The sequence below is a fragment of the Falco punctatus genome (assembly GCF_963210335.1).
Source record: "Falco punctatus genome assembly, chromosome: Z".
NCBI lineage: Eukaryota > Metazoa > Chordata > Aves > Falconiformes > Falconidae > Falco > Falco punctatus.
Genome location: NC_137586.1, coordinates 22,985,716 through 23,006,708, shown reverse-complemented (window position 1 = coordinate 23,006,708; position 20,993 = coordinate 22,985,716). Strand labels below are relative to the sequence as shown.

Below are 20,993 nucleotides of genomic sequence, written 5' to 3'. Positions count from 1 at the left end.
ATCAGAACTTCAATGCCAGCATTATGGCTGGAATCACTGGTCTTGGGCAGCTGTGCATTCACCTTCCTGAAGCAAGGGTGTCACATTTGCCATTTCTGAGCAGTCAGGCCCCTTCATCTCAACTTGCTTTTCAACATGCAAGAGACCTTGACTGTTCCCATCTCCTGCAGCATGTAGGAAGGAAGCGCTTCTCTTGACCTCTGCAAATAATGCATTTATGCCTCCAGCTGTGATAACTTATTGTTTTTATCGCTATCTTTCACTGTCTTTAGAGTGTTTAGGTAGATGGCAGATTTATCTATCACACATAAACCCACAAGCATCAACAACTAAGCAGGTAAGTGAACTGAACAAAAACGGAGCCTTTGAAATACCTGCATGTCATAAGTCACCCCACAGGTGAAATCTTCGTTTATTGGAAGGAATGAGCTTTGCCATTACTTTCAACACCTGGCAGCTCTCCTTTTGGGAAAATCACAGCTTTCCAGTGGCCTCCAGACAGCCACCTGTCCCATGCACACAGTGATATCCTGCTTGGCCTGATACTCCTCTTGGTTTGGCTCCCCACCAAAATGAAGTTCTTAATCTCTGACAGATTTGCCTAGATAACACATGTACTGTCAGGGAATCACAGAATCATAGAATGGTTGGAGTTGGAAGGAACCTCTGCAGGTAATCTAATCCAACCACATGCTAAAGCAGGGTCACCTAAAGCAGATCACACAGGATCACATTCAGGCAGGTTATCAGTGTCTCCAGAGAAGAAGACTCTACAGCCTCTCTGGGCAGGCCATTAGAGGGCTTTGTCACTGTCAAAGTAAAGACGTTCTGCCTCCTATCCAGGTGGAACTTCCCGTGGTTCAGTTTGTGCCCATTGCCCCTTGTCCTGTCACTGGGCACCACTGAACAGAGCCTGGCCCCAGCCTCTTCACACTTGCCATTCAGATATTTGTAGACATTGAAAAGATCCCATCTCAGTCTTCTCTTCTCCAGGCTAAACAGGCCCAGGTCCCTCAGCCTTTCCACTGGCTGCCTTGGTCACCAGGGCACACTGCTGGCTCATGGGCACCTTGCTGTGCTCCAGCACTCCCAGGCCCTTCTCCGCAGAGCTGCCTTCCAGCAGGTCAGCCCCAGCCTGTGCTGGTGCGTGGGGTTGTCCCTCCCCAGGTGCAGGACCCTACACTTGCCTCTGCTGAACTTCATCAGGTTCCTCCTCACCCAACTCTCCAGCCTGTCCAGGTCTCGCTGAATGGCAGCGCAGCCTGCTGGGGTATCAGCCCCTGCTCCCAGCTCTGTATCATCAGCAAACCTGCCCAGGGGACACTCAGTCCCTTCATCCAGGTCACTGATGAGTAAGTTGACCAGGACTGGACCCAGTACTGACCCCTGGGAAACACTGTGAGCTACAGGCCTCCAGCCAGACTCTGCGCCACTGATCAGAACCCTCTGAGCTCTGCCGTTCAGCCAGTTCTGCATCCACCTCACTGTCCACTCATCCAACCCACACTTGCTCTCCCCTCATCTACCCGGCCAGTCATTCCACCATAGAAGGCTATCAGATTGGTCAAGCATGATTTCCCCTTGGTGAATCCATGCTGACTATTCCTGATAACCTTTTTTTCCTTCGCATGCTTTGAGATGACCTCCAAGATGAGCTGTTCCACCACCTTTCCAGGGATGGAGGTGAGGCTGACTGGCCTGTAGCTTCTTCCTGGGTCCCCCTTCCTGCCCTTTTGGAAGACTGAAGTGACACTGGCTTTCCTCTGGTCCTCCAGCACCTCTCCTGTCCTCCATGACCTTCCAAAGACGATGGAGAGTGGCTTAGCAGCAACATCTGCCAGCTCCCTCAGCACTCAGCAGTGCATCCCATCAGGGCCCATGGACTTGGGGGTGTCAAGTTTGCCTAAAGGATCTCTAACCTGATCCTCCTTGACCAAGGGAAAGTCTTTCTTTCTCTGGACTTTCTGCCTTGCCTCCAGGGTCTGGGATTTCTGGCGGCAAGTCTGGGCAGTGAAGGCTGAAGCAAAGAAGGCATTCAGCAACTCAGTCTCCTCTGTGTCCTTTGTCACCAGGGCACCCACTTCATTTAGCAACACGCCCACATTTTCCCTAGTCATCCTTTTCCTACTGATCTACCGGATATGTGTTTAATCTATATTGCTGATGTGGGTCAAACCCTTTTTCTCTTTGCCTTCACTGAGGGTTTTACCTACACCAGTGAGAGTAAGCTGGCACACTGAAGCAGCACATGCTGCAATCGCTGCTTGATTATGCTGGATACACATAGCTTTGGTCATGAGGCCATGTAGTGCAGGGGTTCTGGGCTCTGCATCTTGAGGTGTCGTCCCCAGAGGCAAACAGAAGAGCAAAGTGAGGAATATGCACATCCTTTATGGTGAGCCAGGACCCTGTCTGGCAAAGAGCAAATCTTCACTGGGCCTGACCTTCAGCAGTAAGTACTCAGTGCTTCCTGAAGGCAAGTGTTCCTACAGTGCCTCAAACTGGGCAAGGCAAAATTAAAAGAAATACAAGCTTCGTCCATGTTACCCTGGCATGGGTCAGCCCACCTTTTGATCAGGGTGTAAACTGTTTCACAAGCTTCATTGTTACAGTTCCTCAGTTAGTATATTCTTTTCCATTTGCACTGCACAATTTCTTGTAAAGGGAGGAGAGCAGTTGTTTTGTTTTATGGCATCCATTTCTCCAGCCATACCATGGACATGCTGATAGCACTATAAAGCCCCAGTGGCTTTACAGCATTTACATGTGACTACCAGATTGGGTTGTAAAGAGTATTAGGTTTGGCCTCATGGGCAGCTCTAGTTTGTTCAGAGCAGGCAGTGCTTCTCACCTAGGCCACACATTCAGCTTCACAGAGTTTGATATGTGCTGCTTCTATTTTTTGTCTTTTGGCAATGGTTTTGAGCAACCATTCTGGACCAAGAACTTGTTTTGTTGTTGCACAAACAAAGGCAGTAATCCTGATTCTATTGCACCCCAAAAGCTTGCAGCTGAAAAAGCAAATGAGATAACAGATGGAGACCAGATAGTTGTGGGTGTACAAGGAAGCAATGAAACTATGTTAGGCAGCATGATAAATAGCTTAATCATTAAAGGGGGTTTGTGTGGAAATAATAGAAAAAGGGTGTGTGTGTGTGAAGATTAATGAGTGAAATTTAACATCTATTTATAGAAGCTTCTCCTAAGTATGTGCAGCAGTGTTGGAGAAAGCACAAAGGGCTCCTGAAAACAGCAAGTGGCAGGTAGTGGCTGCTATTTTTGGCCCTTGGGTAAAAGTGAGGGGAGAGATGGCTTTGTGATATCAAACAAGAGATGGCTAAGGGACTAACTAACCAAAAGGGGACTTGAACACAAAACAAACAGAATGACAAAAAAGAAGGAATAACGGAAAGATTCAAAGAGAGGAAAGGCACAGTCAAGGCAATTGACGATTGCAACAGTGTTCGGAGTAGACATTAGCAAACCAAAGGTGCATCTGTCAAGGTCAGAGAAAAGGCTGTGGCAGTACTAGAAAGGCAATTAGTATCAGCTGTCTGCTGGCACCAACTGTATCTGTATGGGTGGAGACAAAAAAGCATATGCAGAAAAAAAAATGCAAGGCTTATGGATATCTGGGAAATAAGAGCAACATGAAAGGTGGTCTGAGTCAAGTAAGACACTGCCTATGGACCTGATGACAAGCATGACTGCAGCACTGTCCTGAAGCATCAGGTGGATTGATAAGATCTTAAAGGCTGTCGCTTAGCTGTATGCTGTTCAAACTGGCAGCCAGGTATCCATGAAAAGTGTCAGTGAGGCAGACCAGGATTTCAGTCTTTGCTGAAGGGGCTGGGTGCAGAGCAGAGAGGTAGCTCTGTGAACTGCCTGTGTTTGAGATGAGAATGTTTTGGAGATGAACACAGGGGACAGAATGGTGGCAGGGACAGAACTCCCACAGAAAGCTGAAAAGAGATGAAGAGGAGCCTCTGAATAGCATGTCACAGGAATGACTGGGGAGGTGGGAGGAAAACCAGAAGACAGAATATTTGGCACTAAAAAACCTAGGATCCTGGAGGAGATTGGCTGCTCCTGTTGTGGGCAGACAACTACTCAAGGTCAATGAAGATAGCATACCTGTGGAAAAAGAAGTCATTAGAGCTCTTCTGATACTTGTTATATCTGAGTATGGAGGAAAAAAGTTGGCTTTGCAGCAAGCCTGAAGTGATTCCATTACATTCCTTGAAGTGTCTAAATTAACTCTGAAACCAGGTGCTAAATAGGTATATCACAATATTGTGAGTAATTTAGTAGTAGTAACCTATTATTTTTGAAGTATAAAGTAATTTACTGACTTCCTCACAAATCATAATTTCCATCTCTGGTTTTGTAAGACAATTCCCACATTTCCCAATTTTACACAGCATTTTTTGCGGGATTATTCTTTCTTTTTCTGACTCTACAATGATCATATATATTAAATATTCATAGTAGAACACAGAGGAATACACGCCTCCAGCTCCACTAATCACCACCCCTCCCCCAAAAAAAAATCTGCTAGTTTTTATTGGAATTACAGTTCTTCAATGTCAAGTGCTTCCTTTAGACTCAGAAGGAATAAGGATATGTTTTAGCTATGGCATATGGCAATTGAAACAGGGGCTTTAATTATTCTGTCGTCATTACAGCCAAGTACATGTTTACACTATTTTAAGTACTCAGAAATTAATTAAGAAAGTTAAAGGATTAAAGGGTTAAAATAAAGTTTTATGGGGTGGCCAAAGGGTAAGACTGTAAACATAAAATCATCTTAAGTTTTTATTTTATTAAAGCCAGGAGAAAGGAAGACTGGTAAAAACAGAGAGGAAAGACTAACTAAAAATTAAATGTCAGGTTAACATATAAATTACACCTGTTTGTTTAACTTCTAATTTGTGTTATTTAATGGCAGACTATATTTGCCTACTTAGACATGCTTGTGAGAGTAGTATTTTCAATGAGCTACAACCATGCAGCTTGTTCAAGAAATTAGTGAGGTGGTGCTGTCTGAATTACCCTAGCACTGAAAAAGTTTGTGAAAAACTTTTTCCAGTTGTAAATCATGATTAAATTTTGATTAAGTAATGAGCTATACATGCCAGGCTGTGTAGGAAGAATGCACCAGGAGATACGGACTTTGTTTAGCATGTTATTCAAGATGAATCTGTGACTCCAATGCATCAGTGGCAAACCTGTCACTGATTCACCAGGGACAAGAATTCATCCTCCAAAGACATTGTTTGAAATGTTTAATGTCATGTTTATTTTAAATGCTCATAGCTGCTTAACATACAGTTTTCTACTGCTGCTTCTAAATAACTAGCATTTAGTCAGTCCCTAAGGTTTAGCTTGGGGTTTAGTACTCTGTAATACTTTTTAAAATATGTATCGCAGAAGCAGAGACTTCACTGAAGAAGTCAGTCAAGGAAGTATATGGAGTGACAATTTTTCTTATTTATCCCTGTTAGAATACCAGAAAGTTTGATTAAAGAAATAAGGCTTATCCAGAAACCCACTATTGCTATCAATAGAGAGCTTCACTGCTCTTCACTTGGGTAGACCTGCCCAAATCTAGAAAGACAAAACTTTGGTCACTGCAGTCTTTCACCTTGAAAACAATCACCTTTCAGTCTCTCAAGAGAGCACCATGTTATGTTTGACAATCTAATAAGCCAGCAGTTGGTTAACCTCTGTGGTATTTTTTTGGTAGCTTTAATAAAAATGAGACTTCCAAGCCTGACTTCCTTGCACTAAAGACATCTGATATGGTGTATTTTTGTACAGAGAAATGTACTTCAGTACCACTTTCCACTCAGATCAGTGCCAAGGCTCTTAAGGAAATGGTTTTGAAACCATGGTGCATGATTTTATGTAATACTGCTCCTTTACATCAATTACATCGCCTGTTTTGCCTAAGCTGCCTCTTCCCCCAGCAAAAATTCCACACATCAGGACTTAAATGATATAATTCAAATTGTTCATATGATCAAATGACAGTGAAGTTTACAGAAAAACACTGTACAACTGACAACATATTCTGGCCTTTGGTTTTCGCGACACAGCTCTATTTGAGTGAAAAGGCAAAATTTACTGTCAGATAATGGCCAAGCAGTTCTTGTGTGTTCACACCAGTGCTCCCAGAAGGGTTTTGAAATGGGGAATACATTGTGATCTGCTTTATTGAAAAGCTGTGGAAAAACAACAGCAAACAGAATGACAGCATGCTATCTGAGCAAGATGTGTCACACAGCCCCCTCAGCTGTTTGAACATGGCTGCTTTCTGCCTGCCTCCGTTGCAGGCTGAATCTGAGAAAAGATCACTAAATAGCTGAGCAGTATATTGTTTTGAATATATAGCAAGCCACTTCAGAGAAGATCATATGAATTCTCTGACATAACAGATGCTCCCTGTAGTATGTAAATAGTTTCAATTAATGAAGCTTTCAGTGCTTTCCCATATTTATTTTTTTTTAATTTGTTTTGGTTTTTGTGGGTTCCTGTTGGGAATATTGGGAATTCATGCCTGTATTCCAGTTGAAAAGATTTCTGTGGTTCGGGTTTTGAAAGTTAGATTAAAATCTGTTAGTTTTGATTGGAATTACAGTTCTTCAAAGTCAAGTGCTTCCTTTAGACTCAGAAGGAATAAGAACATGTTTTAGCTATGGCATATGGCAATTAAAGCAGGGGCCCTATTTATTCTGTCATCATTGCAGTCATGTACTTTCCATTAGTTTAAATGAGTCTGATGTATTTCCATCAAAGGAAGTAGTTTCTTTATTGTATTGCCTTAAGTAACTTGGGAACTAATATTGGAAGAGAAATCTGATGCCTCTTGTCCTTAGAAATTGATGTCAAGACTCAATGAATATCTAAGAAGCTTGCTGCACATGATATAGAGCATGTCCTGGCTATGTAACATCTAGGAGAAGCACTGTGACTCTGGAAAGGGACTAGTTTTCTAAGGTGATTGTTCTTGTGGGCTGCTGGTTCCTTGAGTCTTGACTCAAATTCTTTTATACACAGTTTATACGCGGTCTGGGATCAAAATGGTTTCTTGCTTGTTTGCACAAATGATGTAACACATCTCTGTGTTAAGTGAAACAAAGCAGATTTCACACTGTATGGGAAAATTTGAGTTAGCAGCTGCCACCACTCCCTCACCCCAGTACAGTCCAAATGACCAAGGAGAGAAAGACTCATTTCTACCTCCATTGTCTTCAATTATTTGAATTACAAGTCACTGTGATCCTTTGCTTATGAAGCTGGGAAGTGCGTTTACATCTGTGGTTCCTTAGCACGTCTTAAGAAGAGATCAGAAGGTCTTTTGCAGAGCACAGGAAAGAAGAATCCAAACTGTAGTGAATCCTTGATCAGTCATTCTTCCCCTCTTCTATGTCTCATGGAAGCTCTTGGACTCCTAAGAATTTCTGGTGGGCCAAGATCTTCAGTCCTTAGTCAAGAAAACTACAGCTGACTTGCTGAAAGTGTCTACAAGAAACCTCATTTGAAGCTGAAGGCCCAGGCTGTGCCATGCTGGAGAAGCAGACTTTGGTTGTGAATCTAATTAAACTGCTGGGTTGCTAAACTCATCATTCTGTAGAGGAAAATAATGTGTTCTTACTCTATATGTTGCATATTTAGAGACTGGTTGTCTGTTACTTTACTTCAAATACAGTGATTTCTATGAGTTCAGTTGTATCTTGGAGGACTTTGCATCATGGAAAAGTCTATTCAGATAATATAACACACTGCAGAGGCCAAGGGAAACCAGAATTTGAGTGTTTTGTATAACTAAAATGCCATACATAGAATGAATAATGTTTTGTTAGGACTGTGATTACTTAGAGAACCCTGCTCCTGATTTGGCCTGGAAACAGCATTTTAGGTGCATTTATGCTGATGCTATTTTTAAAATTTACAGCTCAGTTTTGACTGGTTTTCTCATGGTAAATTAATATTATAGGTTAAAGACTTGAGGACACGGATCTTTTATTTATATGGCTTCAGATCAGGATTAGTCAATGGAATTGTGTATTTCAGTGGAAAGCTGACACAAGAAAGGGAAAGAAGAGATGTGTTAGTAAATTACGACAGAAAATACATTCTTAGTAACTATGGTCTGCTTTTGCAACTCAGAAAGTGTGGATAATTTTGATTAGTACTTCAGTATTCCTGGTCTGATGTAGTGGAAGCTGCCTTTTAGTTTTGGAAAGCATTTAGGATTTCCTTGTAGAACAATTTTTATGTTAACCAAGGCATACCCACCAAACATTGTTAACAATGTTAACTGTTAACATTGAAACAACATTAAAGAGAAAGCAGAGCAGTTTCAGAGCCTTGAACCTTTGAGGCTATGATTTTTCATTAAAGCAATGTTGCCTAGGCTGCCTCTTCTGGTTCATGTTTAAGTAATAAGATCATCCGTATGTGCCCCAAAGTGTTACAGCCCCAAATTCTGAAGGTCTTCCGTGATGGTCATCGAACATACAGTCTGATATGTGGCTTTATAACCACATGTTTCAGTCAAATTGAGGGAGACAATCACCCTGGTGGAGAACGGCTATGCCATCTGAGACAGGCTCACAGAATTGCACCAGCTCCAGCAGCCACCTCTCAGGAAAGGCTCTATTTTCAAACTACATCAAGACACAGCACAACTAACTTTTTTCCCCCCCCTTAAAACATTTTCTGAGTTCTCTTGCTTGTGCAGAAATGCTGTTTAATTCTGCTTGCTGATGTTATGCAAACTCTTAAATGGAGGGCTAGAGAACTCAGACTCTGAGCTTCTGTGGGTCTGGCTGGGGTGGTGTCATGGCATAACTGTCTGAAATGACAGCAGATACCAAAACATTTTCCTTAGCTGAAAGCAAATCTATTCCTGATTGCCATCTAGTGAACCAGACTAGTACACTCCCTGCTATGTTATTACCACTCTGATTATTTCCTGTCAATAAAAACCCAAAGAGATGAAATATGCAGTCAACAAAATCCAGACAGAAGGACCTCAGTTTCCCAGTCAGGGGCTGAGAAACAAATGGGAAGAGAATCAGGGAAATGACCCTGCACTACTTAGGAACAAAACCACAGAGGGGGACAAATACCGGCAAGCACCTCATTCTGTAGATTTATGTGGACCGTATTCCCTTTTATGCCACAACTGTGTTTAAATAGAACTGGCTGAAACTTTTTCACTGTTTGTGGACATTATTGATTTTTGATGGGTAACTACCTTTCTATAATTGAAAGCTGTATAACCCCCTAAAGAATTCCTTTTGCAGACAAATTCTTTTTCTTTTGCAATATGTGCTTAAAGAAAGAAGGTGTTTTTCATAGAAGTTTTCAGATCAGTCTTATACCTTCACAACTCCTTATCTGACCTTGCCCCTGGTCAATCATTCCTTGTCATTGATAGTTTAAGATACTGCACAGTCTGGGAGTGTAGGACTATTCCTACTTACACATCTGTCTCTAGGGTTCCTAATTCATTCATTGAATCATACTGTGAACTCAGAATAATGAGGATTTAAATGCATTTTAAAATCTTGGTTTTTGTGATGCAGAGACCAGCTGATCATTATCGGATAGATTGGGTCACATTAGTCACAAACAAGGAACATAAATGGCTTCTTCAAAGTCATGATTCTTAGCTTCTAAACCAGTTCAAGCCAATCCATGTGTTGTGACTTGTATGCTCAGTTATTTGATTGTACTGAGGCCTCATGCTCCAAGGTAGCTGGCCAGAAATAACAGATTACATTTTTTATTTTGGACAGTTTTTGTGTGTGTGTGTGTTTTTTTCTTCTTTTTTTTTTTTTTCTTTTTTTTTTTTTTAAACTCTCCAAAGAGATTAAGCAATATAATATGCAAAATTTTATTATAGCTTTAGGCAAAATAACTTTTGTCTCTCGCAATCTGGGCTGATATTTGAGTCTATTTTCCAGCTTTCATTTGACATTCCACAAGTCTTCTGTCACTCAAAATACGCTCACTTATGCTTGCAGTGGTGTGTCTTTGCTGTTTTGAGGCTGAAAGAATCATGGGGCTGCTCAGTCTGAATAACGGTTGCAAGAATGGGAAACTGGGATTCAGTTTATACAGTGATTATAGTTTATAAAATATTAGGATTAATTAAGATAGGTAAACTTTATTATTGTATTATTTTTAACCGTAAATGAAGGAGCAGCAATTAACATCTAAGGAAGCAGAACCCTGGCCTCTTTGTAGAAGGAAGACTAAATTCCATCTTTCTGCAAATCCACTTTAACACTCTCTGTCGTGGTAAAGTTACTCTGACTCACAAAAGTTAAAGATGTGGTCACAGTATGGAAGAACTGTTCCCTCAGTAACAGGAATGGAGCCAAACTCTTGACACCAAAGGTAAGTCATCTCAATGTCTTGAAGATAGTGTAAAGGGTGTAAGCAGGCAGGAACTGAGCCACAGAGTGGTTAGGAATAGAATAATAAAAAAGATGCCAAACTTGAAAATATTTGGGCTTGGCGACAGGTAAGCACTAACAAAACAGGTAGATGTTGAACTGCCAGGTGATAACAGCATGGCCTGAGTCCTTGCCAGAATCCATAAGGATGCTCACTGCAGTTCTTGCTACCAAAGGGAGAAAAATGGGGTGAGGATCTGTGTGTGTGTGTATTAAAGAAAATGCTTTGGCATTACATCTGAGGAGCTACAGGATGACTCTGTTCAGCAGAGGCATCATTTGAATGTGTGATCCATCCTGCTTCTGGATGAGCCTGAAAATCTTGGGTAGATTTCAGGAGGGAAATAGGAAGAACCAGGCATTTGAGGAATCCCCCCAAATAAATAAAAAAACCCTTCAGTTTTGGTTAGAGATAGGGATAGAGATGCGAAGGGGAATTACTTCTAACGGTTAGTTTGTATTGGAGGCCAGCAAAAAGTACATTTAAGTAGCAAATGCCTTTGGGATGGTGGTGTCGCTGAAATGACTCCTGAACACTCTCAGAGACTGGTTTAGATTATCTTCTGACCATGATTCACATCTGCCAGTGTTACTCAGACTTGTACAGTGTTTCAGACTCACATACATGGCTCTGGGCATGAACTAAGAAATTTCTGCTCTGTGCTCTGATCAGAGGGAGGGGTGACTTGGAAAAAGGCACTGTGAGCAGAGGGCAGGACTGATGTGCCCCAGCTCAGGCAAAGCTAGTTTTAACATCTTTGTGGGGAAGGTGAGTATTAGATGGGCAAAGTGAAGCCTCTCTTAGCTGCTTGCAAAGCCACAAACATGGTGGCCGTTACTTGTGCAACTTGGATTTTCAAGTATTAGCAGCCACTTTACAACATCAATTTTCTGTACAGGGACAAATTTGGTTAGTCAGCTTTTAAGTGCTGCTTTGCAGCCTGAGGACAAGAAGAAATACAACTGTGCTTTCCAGCAAAACAAACAGGAGAAAGGGTCTCTCTTTAAACATGCAAACTAGCCGGGAGCCAAAAGTGCACAAGGGGAAGCAGAGGGAAAGGACCAGGCTGTCGTTCAGCTTCTCCTTCTGCTTGAAGCATGTTGATAACGGCAGTTAGTCAGCAGGTGTAAGCAGCATTATCCTGTTCCCTTCAGGGAAGGTAGAGGCATTTTTCACAAGCCTAAAGTGAAAATATGTTTGTGCTTTTTCTCCCTGAGTGTTTTAATTGCAGGTATGCTAACTCTGATGTAGTTACCACCTGCTTTTCCCTCACTGCACCAGGAAAACGCCTGTACCTGGCTTTAATGATTCATTTATACCCACTGCTGAGAGGAGTCCTGGTTTCTGTTGTAAATTTGTAATGTGTATGTGTGTCTATGTCAGCTTCTGCTGGGGTGTAAGATGATACAATTCTACTTGATAAAGTACACATAATTTGCAAAGGCTAAGAGCTGATTCATGTCAGAGTGGTTTGGGTAATGTTCCTGCTTCTCCACATTATAATAAGTACCTTTGTTTTATAATATAAATAGAAAAGCAACTTAATATTAAAAATTAACGCATTTGCTTTGCTGGAGGGAGTGCTGCAGTTTACTCAAAGTAAACCTCAGTGCTTGTGCTGTAACTATGCTTTTGGAAGGTCTTAATGCAATTAAGGTTCTTTCATTCATAATAATGTAATGGCCTGCAGTTTAAAAGCAGTTGCTTACTCTGAATTCAGTAGAGAATCTCAGAAATCACTCTTGCAGATGAAACAAAGCCAGATTCTTTTCCAAGTTTTGCTCAACTGACAGCTGAGGCACTCCAGACTTTTCAGGATTAAACGCTATTTAGGCTGGGCTGGATGATTTCTCTGTTCTGCCTTCATCTAATTCAGGCATGTGGAAAACTGGACCAGACACTGAACTGATACTTTGCCATACTATGTAACTGAAGGACATTGCTCTCAAATGTGGTTTTAAACAATTCTTACTGGAACTGAGAAGAAATTCAAACCCCTCTGCTACTGGTACAATTGGAAGAACTATTCTCATTTCCACACGTGATGCTGGAGCTTCCAAAGTTGTCTGGGGAGGTAAAATCTTTTCCTTTTTGTGGCATTTAGGTGCATAAAATCTTGAGAACTCCTCAAACTAGACATTAAGCACCTAAGTGCCTCCTTGATGTAGGTAGATTGAGCCTATTTTCCAAAGTGACAAGCAGCTCACTTCTGTGCTGGAAGCACACACTGTCTTTCTGTGTTTAGGAACCATGACTTCAGACACCCAGATTTGAATGTATTGTTTGGATGATCTCATAAAATTGCTAACTGTCCCTCTCTTATAAGGCAGAGGACTGCTTAGGGGACAGCCTAGTTCCATCAGTCTCACCTGCTCGCACCTCTGTAGCCCAGCTTCTCTCGTCTCCAGCTTCTGCTAAGGCTCCTGAGGGTCACCCTGTCCCTGACACCAGCAGTGAATCATGTGGTGCACCAGCCCTGACCATGACTGGGAGAGAAGCTGCTTGTCTTGATGCAAATTCTTTCTTGCAAATAACAGGACATCCTTTCTTACCTTCAGGAAATTTCTTGGATCTTGGTCATCAAATCAAGTCCCATCTCCAGCTTCAGTGTCCTGAAACAACAGGCTACTTTCACAGCATGATGAGAGCAAAACTCAGTCTTTTCCTTGCTGACATGTAGAATTGTTGTGTGTGTGTGTGTGGTTTTTTTTTTTTTTTTCCAGACTGTATGTTTGAGAGGATCAGTTTTTATAAGTGGAGGGACTAAGGCTCAGCACATGTCACTGCAAGGGCAAGATCTCTTTATTTGCACAATACACTATTGTATTCATTGGCTTTTGTATAGCATAGTTTCTGAAAGCTGGTATAATAGAGAAATCATCCAGCAGGTTGCCATGTTCTTTTGCACTGCTACACACCTGAACATGCTATTATAAACCTTTCCCATTGAATCAATAACCTAAACGTTTCTAAACCATGAAGACTCTTCTTCACAATCTGCCTGTTTCCCTGTTCTGCAGTGTGGCACTGGTGCTACCACAGGCATTTCAGTCACAAATGCACTACTGCCAGGAGCAACTACCAGGGCAAAAGGGAAGGATTTCCTGCTATCTTGGTAAAGGAGCCAGGATACGAAGGAAAGGCTGTAAAGATCAGGTCAGCAAGGTTTTTACTTCTATTTCTGACTTTCATTACTGCTTATCAAGAACCCAACAAAAAACCCCAAACAAACAACACCCCCCCCCCCCCCAAACATCAACTAAAAGAATGACCCACAAAGAGGGAGGTGCACCTGAAATGTTACAGTGGATTTGCCATGCATATAAATTAATTTCTTCAGATATAGTTTTTCTCCTCAAACTGCTTAGAAGGTAACAATAGAAATCAGAAATCAACATACTGGCTGAGTTGATAATACCTTTTCTCTAGACTTACTGAGTAGATCTACCAAGTGACTGAGGCAACATGCATTGACAATAAATATGAGAAGTCATTGGCCTCAGCCTTGAGAGCACAAAACATCTGCTCTGAACACAGTGTTGCCTGAGCTGAAGGCTGCAGCATTGTTCACTTGTGTGCCTGTTGTCTACTGAGAAGTCCAGGAGAGGCTGCAACACTACAGGTGGGTTTGGGTCATAGTCACTGCCCAGTCTTCATGGAAGATAAGTCTACTCATGAAGCCTTTTGTTCGTCACAGATCTATTTACCTACAAAATAATTATTATATAACATGTTGCAGCAGCATTCTGGCAGAATACACTGTGAGAAGCTTTGTTTGCTCTTCAGCTTACAGATTTTGATATTTTCCAGATCTAAAAATCATTTTTTGGTGTGCATCATTTCATAAGCTCTATGGACACACACTGCTTCCTCCTCATATGACCTCTTAGTACTCTTGTCAGTGGTCAATACATTCACCACTGTTCAGCATTAAAGTTTCTGCACAAAGATTCTTATAAATTTTATTTACGTCATGCTTCTCCTCTGAAAGCAAGGTGTAAATACATAACTCTCAGGTCTTAAACATACAGTGCATCCACAGCAGCTTGAAGAATAACTGGCGGATGCTAAGGAAAGCTGTTGAAAGGAGACATGGTCATCACTTTTTCAGTCACTTCTTTTTTTGAGAAAGGACTGCAACTCCTGAGTGTAGACCTAAGAGAGGAATAATAGTTACAAAGTGGCAAAATACTAAAGGGAAAATTCACAGACATGGGTACCACTCGGCTTGCTTTAATCACAGCTCAGAGCTAGGCCACCACCTCAGTGCGCGGCAGAGAACAAAGGGATGCAGCACAACTTGCATACAGTTATCAAATAATTACTCAATGCCCCAAGTTTTTCAGAAGTTTCCTTTGGTCTTTCAGTTTTGCAAATCCATCACCTGACTCTGTCCCAGTGGATTCATCTATTCAGTTCCAGTCTCTGCCTCAGTTCCAAGGTCCTTCTCAGATCATTATCTTCTTTCTGCCTGCTTTAACTCACACAATCCTTCAAGCACACTTAATCTCTGAACAACTGATTCCTATTCACATATACTAATTTTTCTAAAACCACCTGTGTTTCTGAGAGCACCTGTGTATACAAATTGATAATATTTTTTCAATTTCACTACTGATTAACTTTAAGTTTTAAACCAGCCTTGGATTAGGGCTATACAAGGGACAAGGCCTGTTTCTGTCATTTAGCAGCTTCAACACCTTAAATTTCTTAATTCGAAATACATTTTCTTTAACACAGAACCACAGTTAATATCACCGCTTCTCCAACTGTGAAAAATTAACTGCTGTATTTAAATGTGTCAGCTAGGACTGAATAGAATTATTTTAAACGGTGAAATGCAGGTTCCCCAAGGATGATTTTAGGGACTTCTTTCATTAGTGGAATCATGGTAATATGTAAATGAAATTACTGGAAATCATAGATTTTAGCTGAAATGAACTACCAGTTTTCCCAGATATTTGCTTTTTGCCCCCTGATTTTCCCCTTGCAATAATGGCAGCTCTCCCCACATAATTTCCAGCTTCTCTATGGCTGCTCTTTTTTGTTCTCTCTGCATTGCCATCTTCATTGCTTCTTCAGTACCTCAGAGGGTCCCTTTCCTTCACCCAGATCACAAATCTTCACAAAACTCCAGTGGAAATAATGTTATGGAACTCCACCTCTCTGTGTTAAATTTGAATTAAACTAGCCACCAGATTAAAAAGCTGTTGGAGAGGACTGGCAAACAGACAATGATTCCATAAACTTCATTTTCTTAGGACACCAAGCTAGAAGGTAGTAATAAATCAAAGACAGTAATTGGTCTAAATGTGAGAACATAATAAATTATTCTTAACATTGCAAATAAAATGTCAGAGATTTATACCTCTTAAGAACTCGTGCCAGTAGATGGAAACAAAATTTTATATAGCCAAAGAAACCTGAAGGCAAAACAAGGTGGGATCAGATAGAATGTTGGTTACATCCCCCATCAATGGGAATTTTTCACAGAAAAGCCTGAGACTGTAGAAAATAAAGTCGGTATTTATGAATAAATGTTAAGGGAAGATAGACAGGGAAAAGTGGCACAGTTCTCAAGAATCATTAGCCTTGCACAAGCATGAAAATAAACATATTATTTGACACAAACAAAAAAAGGTATTTAATGCAAACAAAATAAGTTGTTTTATAAGCTCTATAGTTGAGTGCCATCTACAATACTATGGTTGGTGGTTTTCCTTTCTTAAAGGTAAAATACTATTACAACACTATGAGATGAATACTAGGCTTTAAGGATATCCTTTGTAAAAGAAAGCTAAACACATGAAAGTTGGGCATGTAACATTTTCAGAATGAAAAGCATACTCCAGAAAATCTAACTAAGCATGAAAGTGTGACTATAATAACAACACAATGTAAAAATGGTATTAACTTCTGATTCAGCAGTTCATCTCCCCATGGGTCAAATCCCGATCTGATGATATAGTCAGAAAATACAGTCCTAAAATTCATATTTTGAAAGGCTTATGATCAATCTCTTCTGAATGCTTGCATAATGTGAGTCATCAAATTTTACTCAGTAATTCCTGCAGAGAAGGTTATTATTTTCCATGCTATGTAACTGAATACTATCAGCTTCAATAATTTGTGGCTGAGTTATAGCGTATCTTTCAGAAGGACATCCAATTTAAAGCTGGTGGCTAATGAACCACTTCCCTTGTGTTCCAATGATTAGTTACAGTGTTAAGGAGTTGGATTATATTTGCAATTTATTTTTATTTCAAACTTCATTTTTAGTCATGGGTTCTTGGGACATATTTGTCTGCCAGTTTAGAAAGTTTTCTGAAGTAGAACACCTGTGCAGTTATTTGGAAACTGCATTCAAATTGTCTGCTAATCTTTAGCCACTGGTTTCAGCAAGAGTATGGTTTGATAGTCCAGCTCCTTTGAGCTGTGCTTAGCTGAAAATAGGCTTGGCTGAGCTGTACTTAGCTGGAAATAGGAATAAACCAACACAGACTCTGCTTTACTTCTCAGAGTTCCACAGAGCAGATTCTGCTGTTTTTCTTACAGATTATGTTGCATGTGAAAAAAAGGGACCAGCTTAACATTCAGGTCAAACCCTGAGTTGTGTGACTAGTGGTTACAGTTTTCATATGAGGGACTACTTTGATGTAGAAATTTGTAACTTTATGTTCATAGGTAATGTCTTAGAATATTGGTCACAAATGGGAAATAGAGTTTTAAAGCTGAATAAATACCAGGAAGCATTTTCTATGCGTTTTCAGGTCTGATTTTTTTGTTTCGTCTACAACCATGAATCTTCTGTGTTCTTCTGAGAATACCAGTGTACTCAAGCATTGCTGTGCAAATACTAGGAAAATGTACACTTTTGTAAAGCTTAAATGTGTCAATATTTGCTGAAAGCAAATTTTAACAAGAATATTGTAGCATGAAGTTCTAGATTCATGTAGTACTGTTCAGATACAGAACTCGCTTGGACAGAGCCCATTAAAAAGAAGAGCATATTTTAAGGCAACAAACACACAGAGGACAGATTGCCTACTGCATTTTCATTTTATTATACATCGCAGTTAGATGCTTTACTTATTAGCAAGACTAAATAGCAAGAAAATTGTGAATCCAAAGATCAGAATTACCAGAGAATTGGGGTAAAAGCTGTCTTCTTGGGTTTTCTTCTTTTGGAGCTAAGGGTGGCATCACCTAGGACAAAGAAAATTACAAGAAAATATGATTTAAATAGAGCAGGTTAAGATTTTTTATCCTACTTGATTCATGTTAATATATGGTTTCTCATTCTAGAAGCTGAAGACTTCACTTCTGCATGAGGTGTGAGGGGTAGTGGTTTTGTGTCAGTCAGTCAGTCTTAGAAAACTCAGGTGCTCCTCTCACTCTTAAAAGCCATAAACAAAAATGTTCCAGATGTTGACACATCTCCAGCACACAAGAACAGAGTCATTAAGTCAAACAAAATATTATTTTCTAAGATTCAATATATTCTGACTTAGTTAGATTTTGCACAGTTAATCAAAACATGCCTTCCATGCAGTGAAGTAAGTTAAACCAGAAAGAAAAAAAATCCATCTAGGAAAATGAAGCAGCAAACCTGTACAATTCCTGTTGAAGTTAAAAGCATGATAAAGCCAGTGAGCTTCAGAACTTAGCGCTTACTGTATAAAAGCATATCTGCAATATGCACTGTAGATGTGGTTTTTCTAGAGCCAATATTGTGACATAGGTATTTTAAAAAGTAGGGGTATAATGTCTTTGTCAAAAATACACTTATAAAGCAAATGATGTTTTTTTCTGTGAAAAACTGACCTTCATCTATGAATTGTACTGCAATCTAGAGAAAAAAATTTAACATTAGTCACTAGAGTCATAGGTTCCTACTATTAAGATGCTTAATGCAATCCTAAGCACCTTACTTTGTCCAAAATAGTTCTTTCCTACATTTTACCACTGAAAGCTAGGAGCCCAATTAAAAACAAAACAGAATAAAGCTGTGAAAAAGAGGTACATATGCTAAAACAACAAAAAACCAAGAAAAATCTACAGGCCACTCAGTCTCACCTCTGTGCCCAGCAAGATCATGGAGCAGATCCTCCTGGAAACTTTGCTAAGGAACATGGAAAACAGAGAGGTGGCTGGTGACAGCCAATAAGGCTTCACTAAGGGCAAATCATCCCTGAAAATTTGGTCACCTTCTGTGACAGCATTACAATGTTGGTGGATAAGGGAAGACCAACTGGTGTTGTGCAAGGCATTTGATACAGTCCTGCACCATCCTTGTCTCTGAACTGAAGAGACATGGATTGATGAATGGACTGCTTGCTGGATAATGAGTTGGCTGTATGGTTGCACTCAGTGGTATTGCATTCAACAGCTTGATGCCCAAGTGAGACTAGTGATGAGTGGTATTCCTCAAGTGTCAGTACTGGGACCAGTGCTGTTCAAAATCTTTGTTGGTGACATGGACAGTGAGATTGAGTGTACCCACAGCAAGTTTGTGGATGACACCAAGCTGAGTGGTGCAGTTGGCATGCTGGACTTGACAAGCTTGAGAGATGGGCCTGTGCAAATCTCATGAAACTCAACAAGGTCAAGTGCAAGGTCCTGCACATGGGTCAGGGCAATTCCAAGCATAAATACAGGCTGGGTGGAGATGGATTGAGAGAAGCCCTGAGGAGAAGGACTTGGTGGGTGTTGGTAGACAAAACTCAACAGGACCTGGCAACGTGCACTTGCAGCCCAGAAAGCCAGCCGAATCCTGGGCTGCATCAAAAAAAGGGAGGTGACTTTCCACTCTGCTGTGGTGAGACCCCTTCTAGAGCACTGTGTCCAGCTCTATGTGCGTGAAGCTGATGTATTTTGGGATAAGGATAACAATTTCTGCAGGGGTATGATGTGCATCACTCACAGAAGAGGCCATTCTTGAGGTAAATCCTTCCTAAAATTGGCAGTGTATTGCTGAACACTCATTTTTTTTTTTTGCACAGAATGTGAACAGTGTGGGTATAAGCATAACCATATTTAAGTCCCTAGGAGATCTGTGCTTGACTAAACATGTTGATAATGTACCCTTCTTAGATGATGGGCAAATGTTATCCTGATGCTCAAGCTGAAAATACTTGTAGTCTCAGATGTTACTCTTGTTTCAAATACAAATGAAAGAAAGGAAAAACAAACAGGTTTGTAGTCTGTCTTGAAGTGTTGGAGGAACAATCGTGATGTGGCAGTGAACATGAATTGCTTCCAAGGCACTTCCAAGCAGTGCAGAAGCTGAAAGAATAATAATGTATTTCTCTCTCTTGCTTTAGTAACAAGCTGTGTTGGGTAAAAGTTGCTATATACTTATTGTGAGGCTTGTGGCACTAACTTGCACATGCTAGTGGAAGCATACCTCTTAGTGACTGCAGTGTGAAATCAAATATATTTCCATTGAAGCTAGCGGCAGTCTCTCAGTTCATATGAAAGGGACTCAGTCAAACAGGTCTCTTGGGCATGCCATGGCTTGTGTACTTGACATTGCTGGAAGACTATGTTATGACTTCCTTTGGGAACTGACAAATAGCTACCCCAGCAAGCTCTGACTGGGCTGTGTGAAGCTTAGCCCAAACCATCCTCTGTTGAGTGATGAACTTGGAGGTTGTTCGTATAATGAACACATCAGATTGTTCTGCACAAGATCTTGATGGGACAGGAATATTATCTTAGTTTGACTGAACAGTATTAACAGCTGAATGCTAGTAGTTAAGATTAAACCACAGGTACAGAAATTTTCTTTTTAATTCCAAGAAAGCAATACAACATTTTCAAGACTCAAACTGAGTCTTTCCATGAATTTAATTTAAAAGTCAATGTTGAACATATGGTATGTAGAAAGAGCAGCTGTGATTAAAACTTTTTTTGTTAAACTCACTTTTAATTTTGGAAGCACCAATTATTCCATTGTACCTGAGAAAACATCAGCAAACCAGAACTGTAAGTACCAGTAAATTAGGCTTTATTGTAAGGCGTTGTATTTGAAGTGACTCGTCTGACTCATGGTGACTTCTAGCAAGTGTATTACTAATTTAGTGCAGTAAAATGGCACGAAGTTCTGAGACTGGATTGTCCCTAGTTGCTGTCCTAGTACAGCTTTAACACTGCAAATGACCCCAGAATCATAGCAGTATTAAAAGCAGAAGTAATATAGTACAAGATGAAAAGCTTTTGTTTACTGTGTTTAGTAATGCAGGTCTCTTCTGTCTGTGCAACACAGGAACAGAGCTCCTGTTGCCACAGTCAAAAGTAAAGAGAGAGTTTCCAAATGAAAGCTAATACTTTGGAAGGACTTTCAAGTTAGTAGTATGTATAAAAAAGCTGCTAAGGGTAAGCTTTTATCGTTTTACTTGGGAATTTTGCAAGTTCACTGTTATTTTGTGCTTCTTTGAAATGACTCACCCACTGTTCTCATACAGAGAAAAACCTTTAAACCTGCTGAATCTGATGGGCTGTGCATCAAGGCTAAGGTG

General features: G+C 40.6%; 1 long non-coding RNA gene across 1 annotated transcript in view; it reads left to right on the top strand.

The window, feature by feature from the left end:
* The first annotated feature begins 1,026 nt into the window (after positions 1 to 1,026).
* The window catches only part of LOC308056911, a 348,740-nt gene continuing 328,773 nt past the window's right edge, over positions 1,027 to 20,993 (top strand). Inside the window, exon 1 of the long non-coding RNA XR_013925018.1 lies at positions 1,027 to 1,683. This is a non-coding gene — a long non-coding RNA (uncharacterized lncRNA). The remainder of the gene's footprint in view (positions 1,684 to 20,993) is intronic.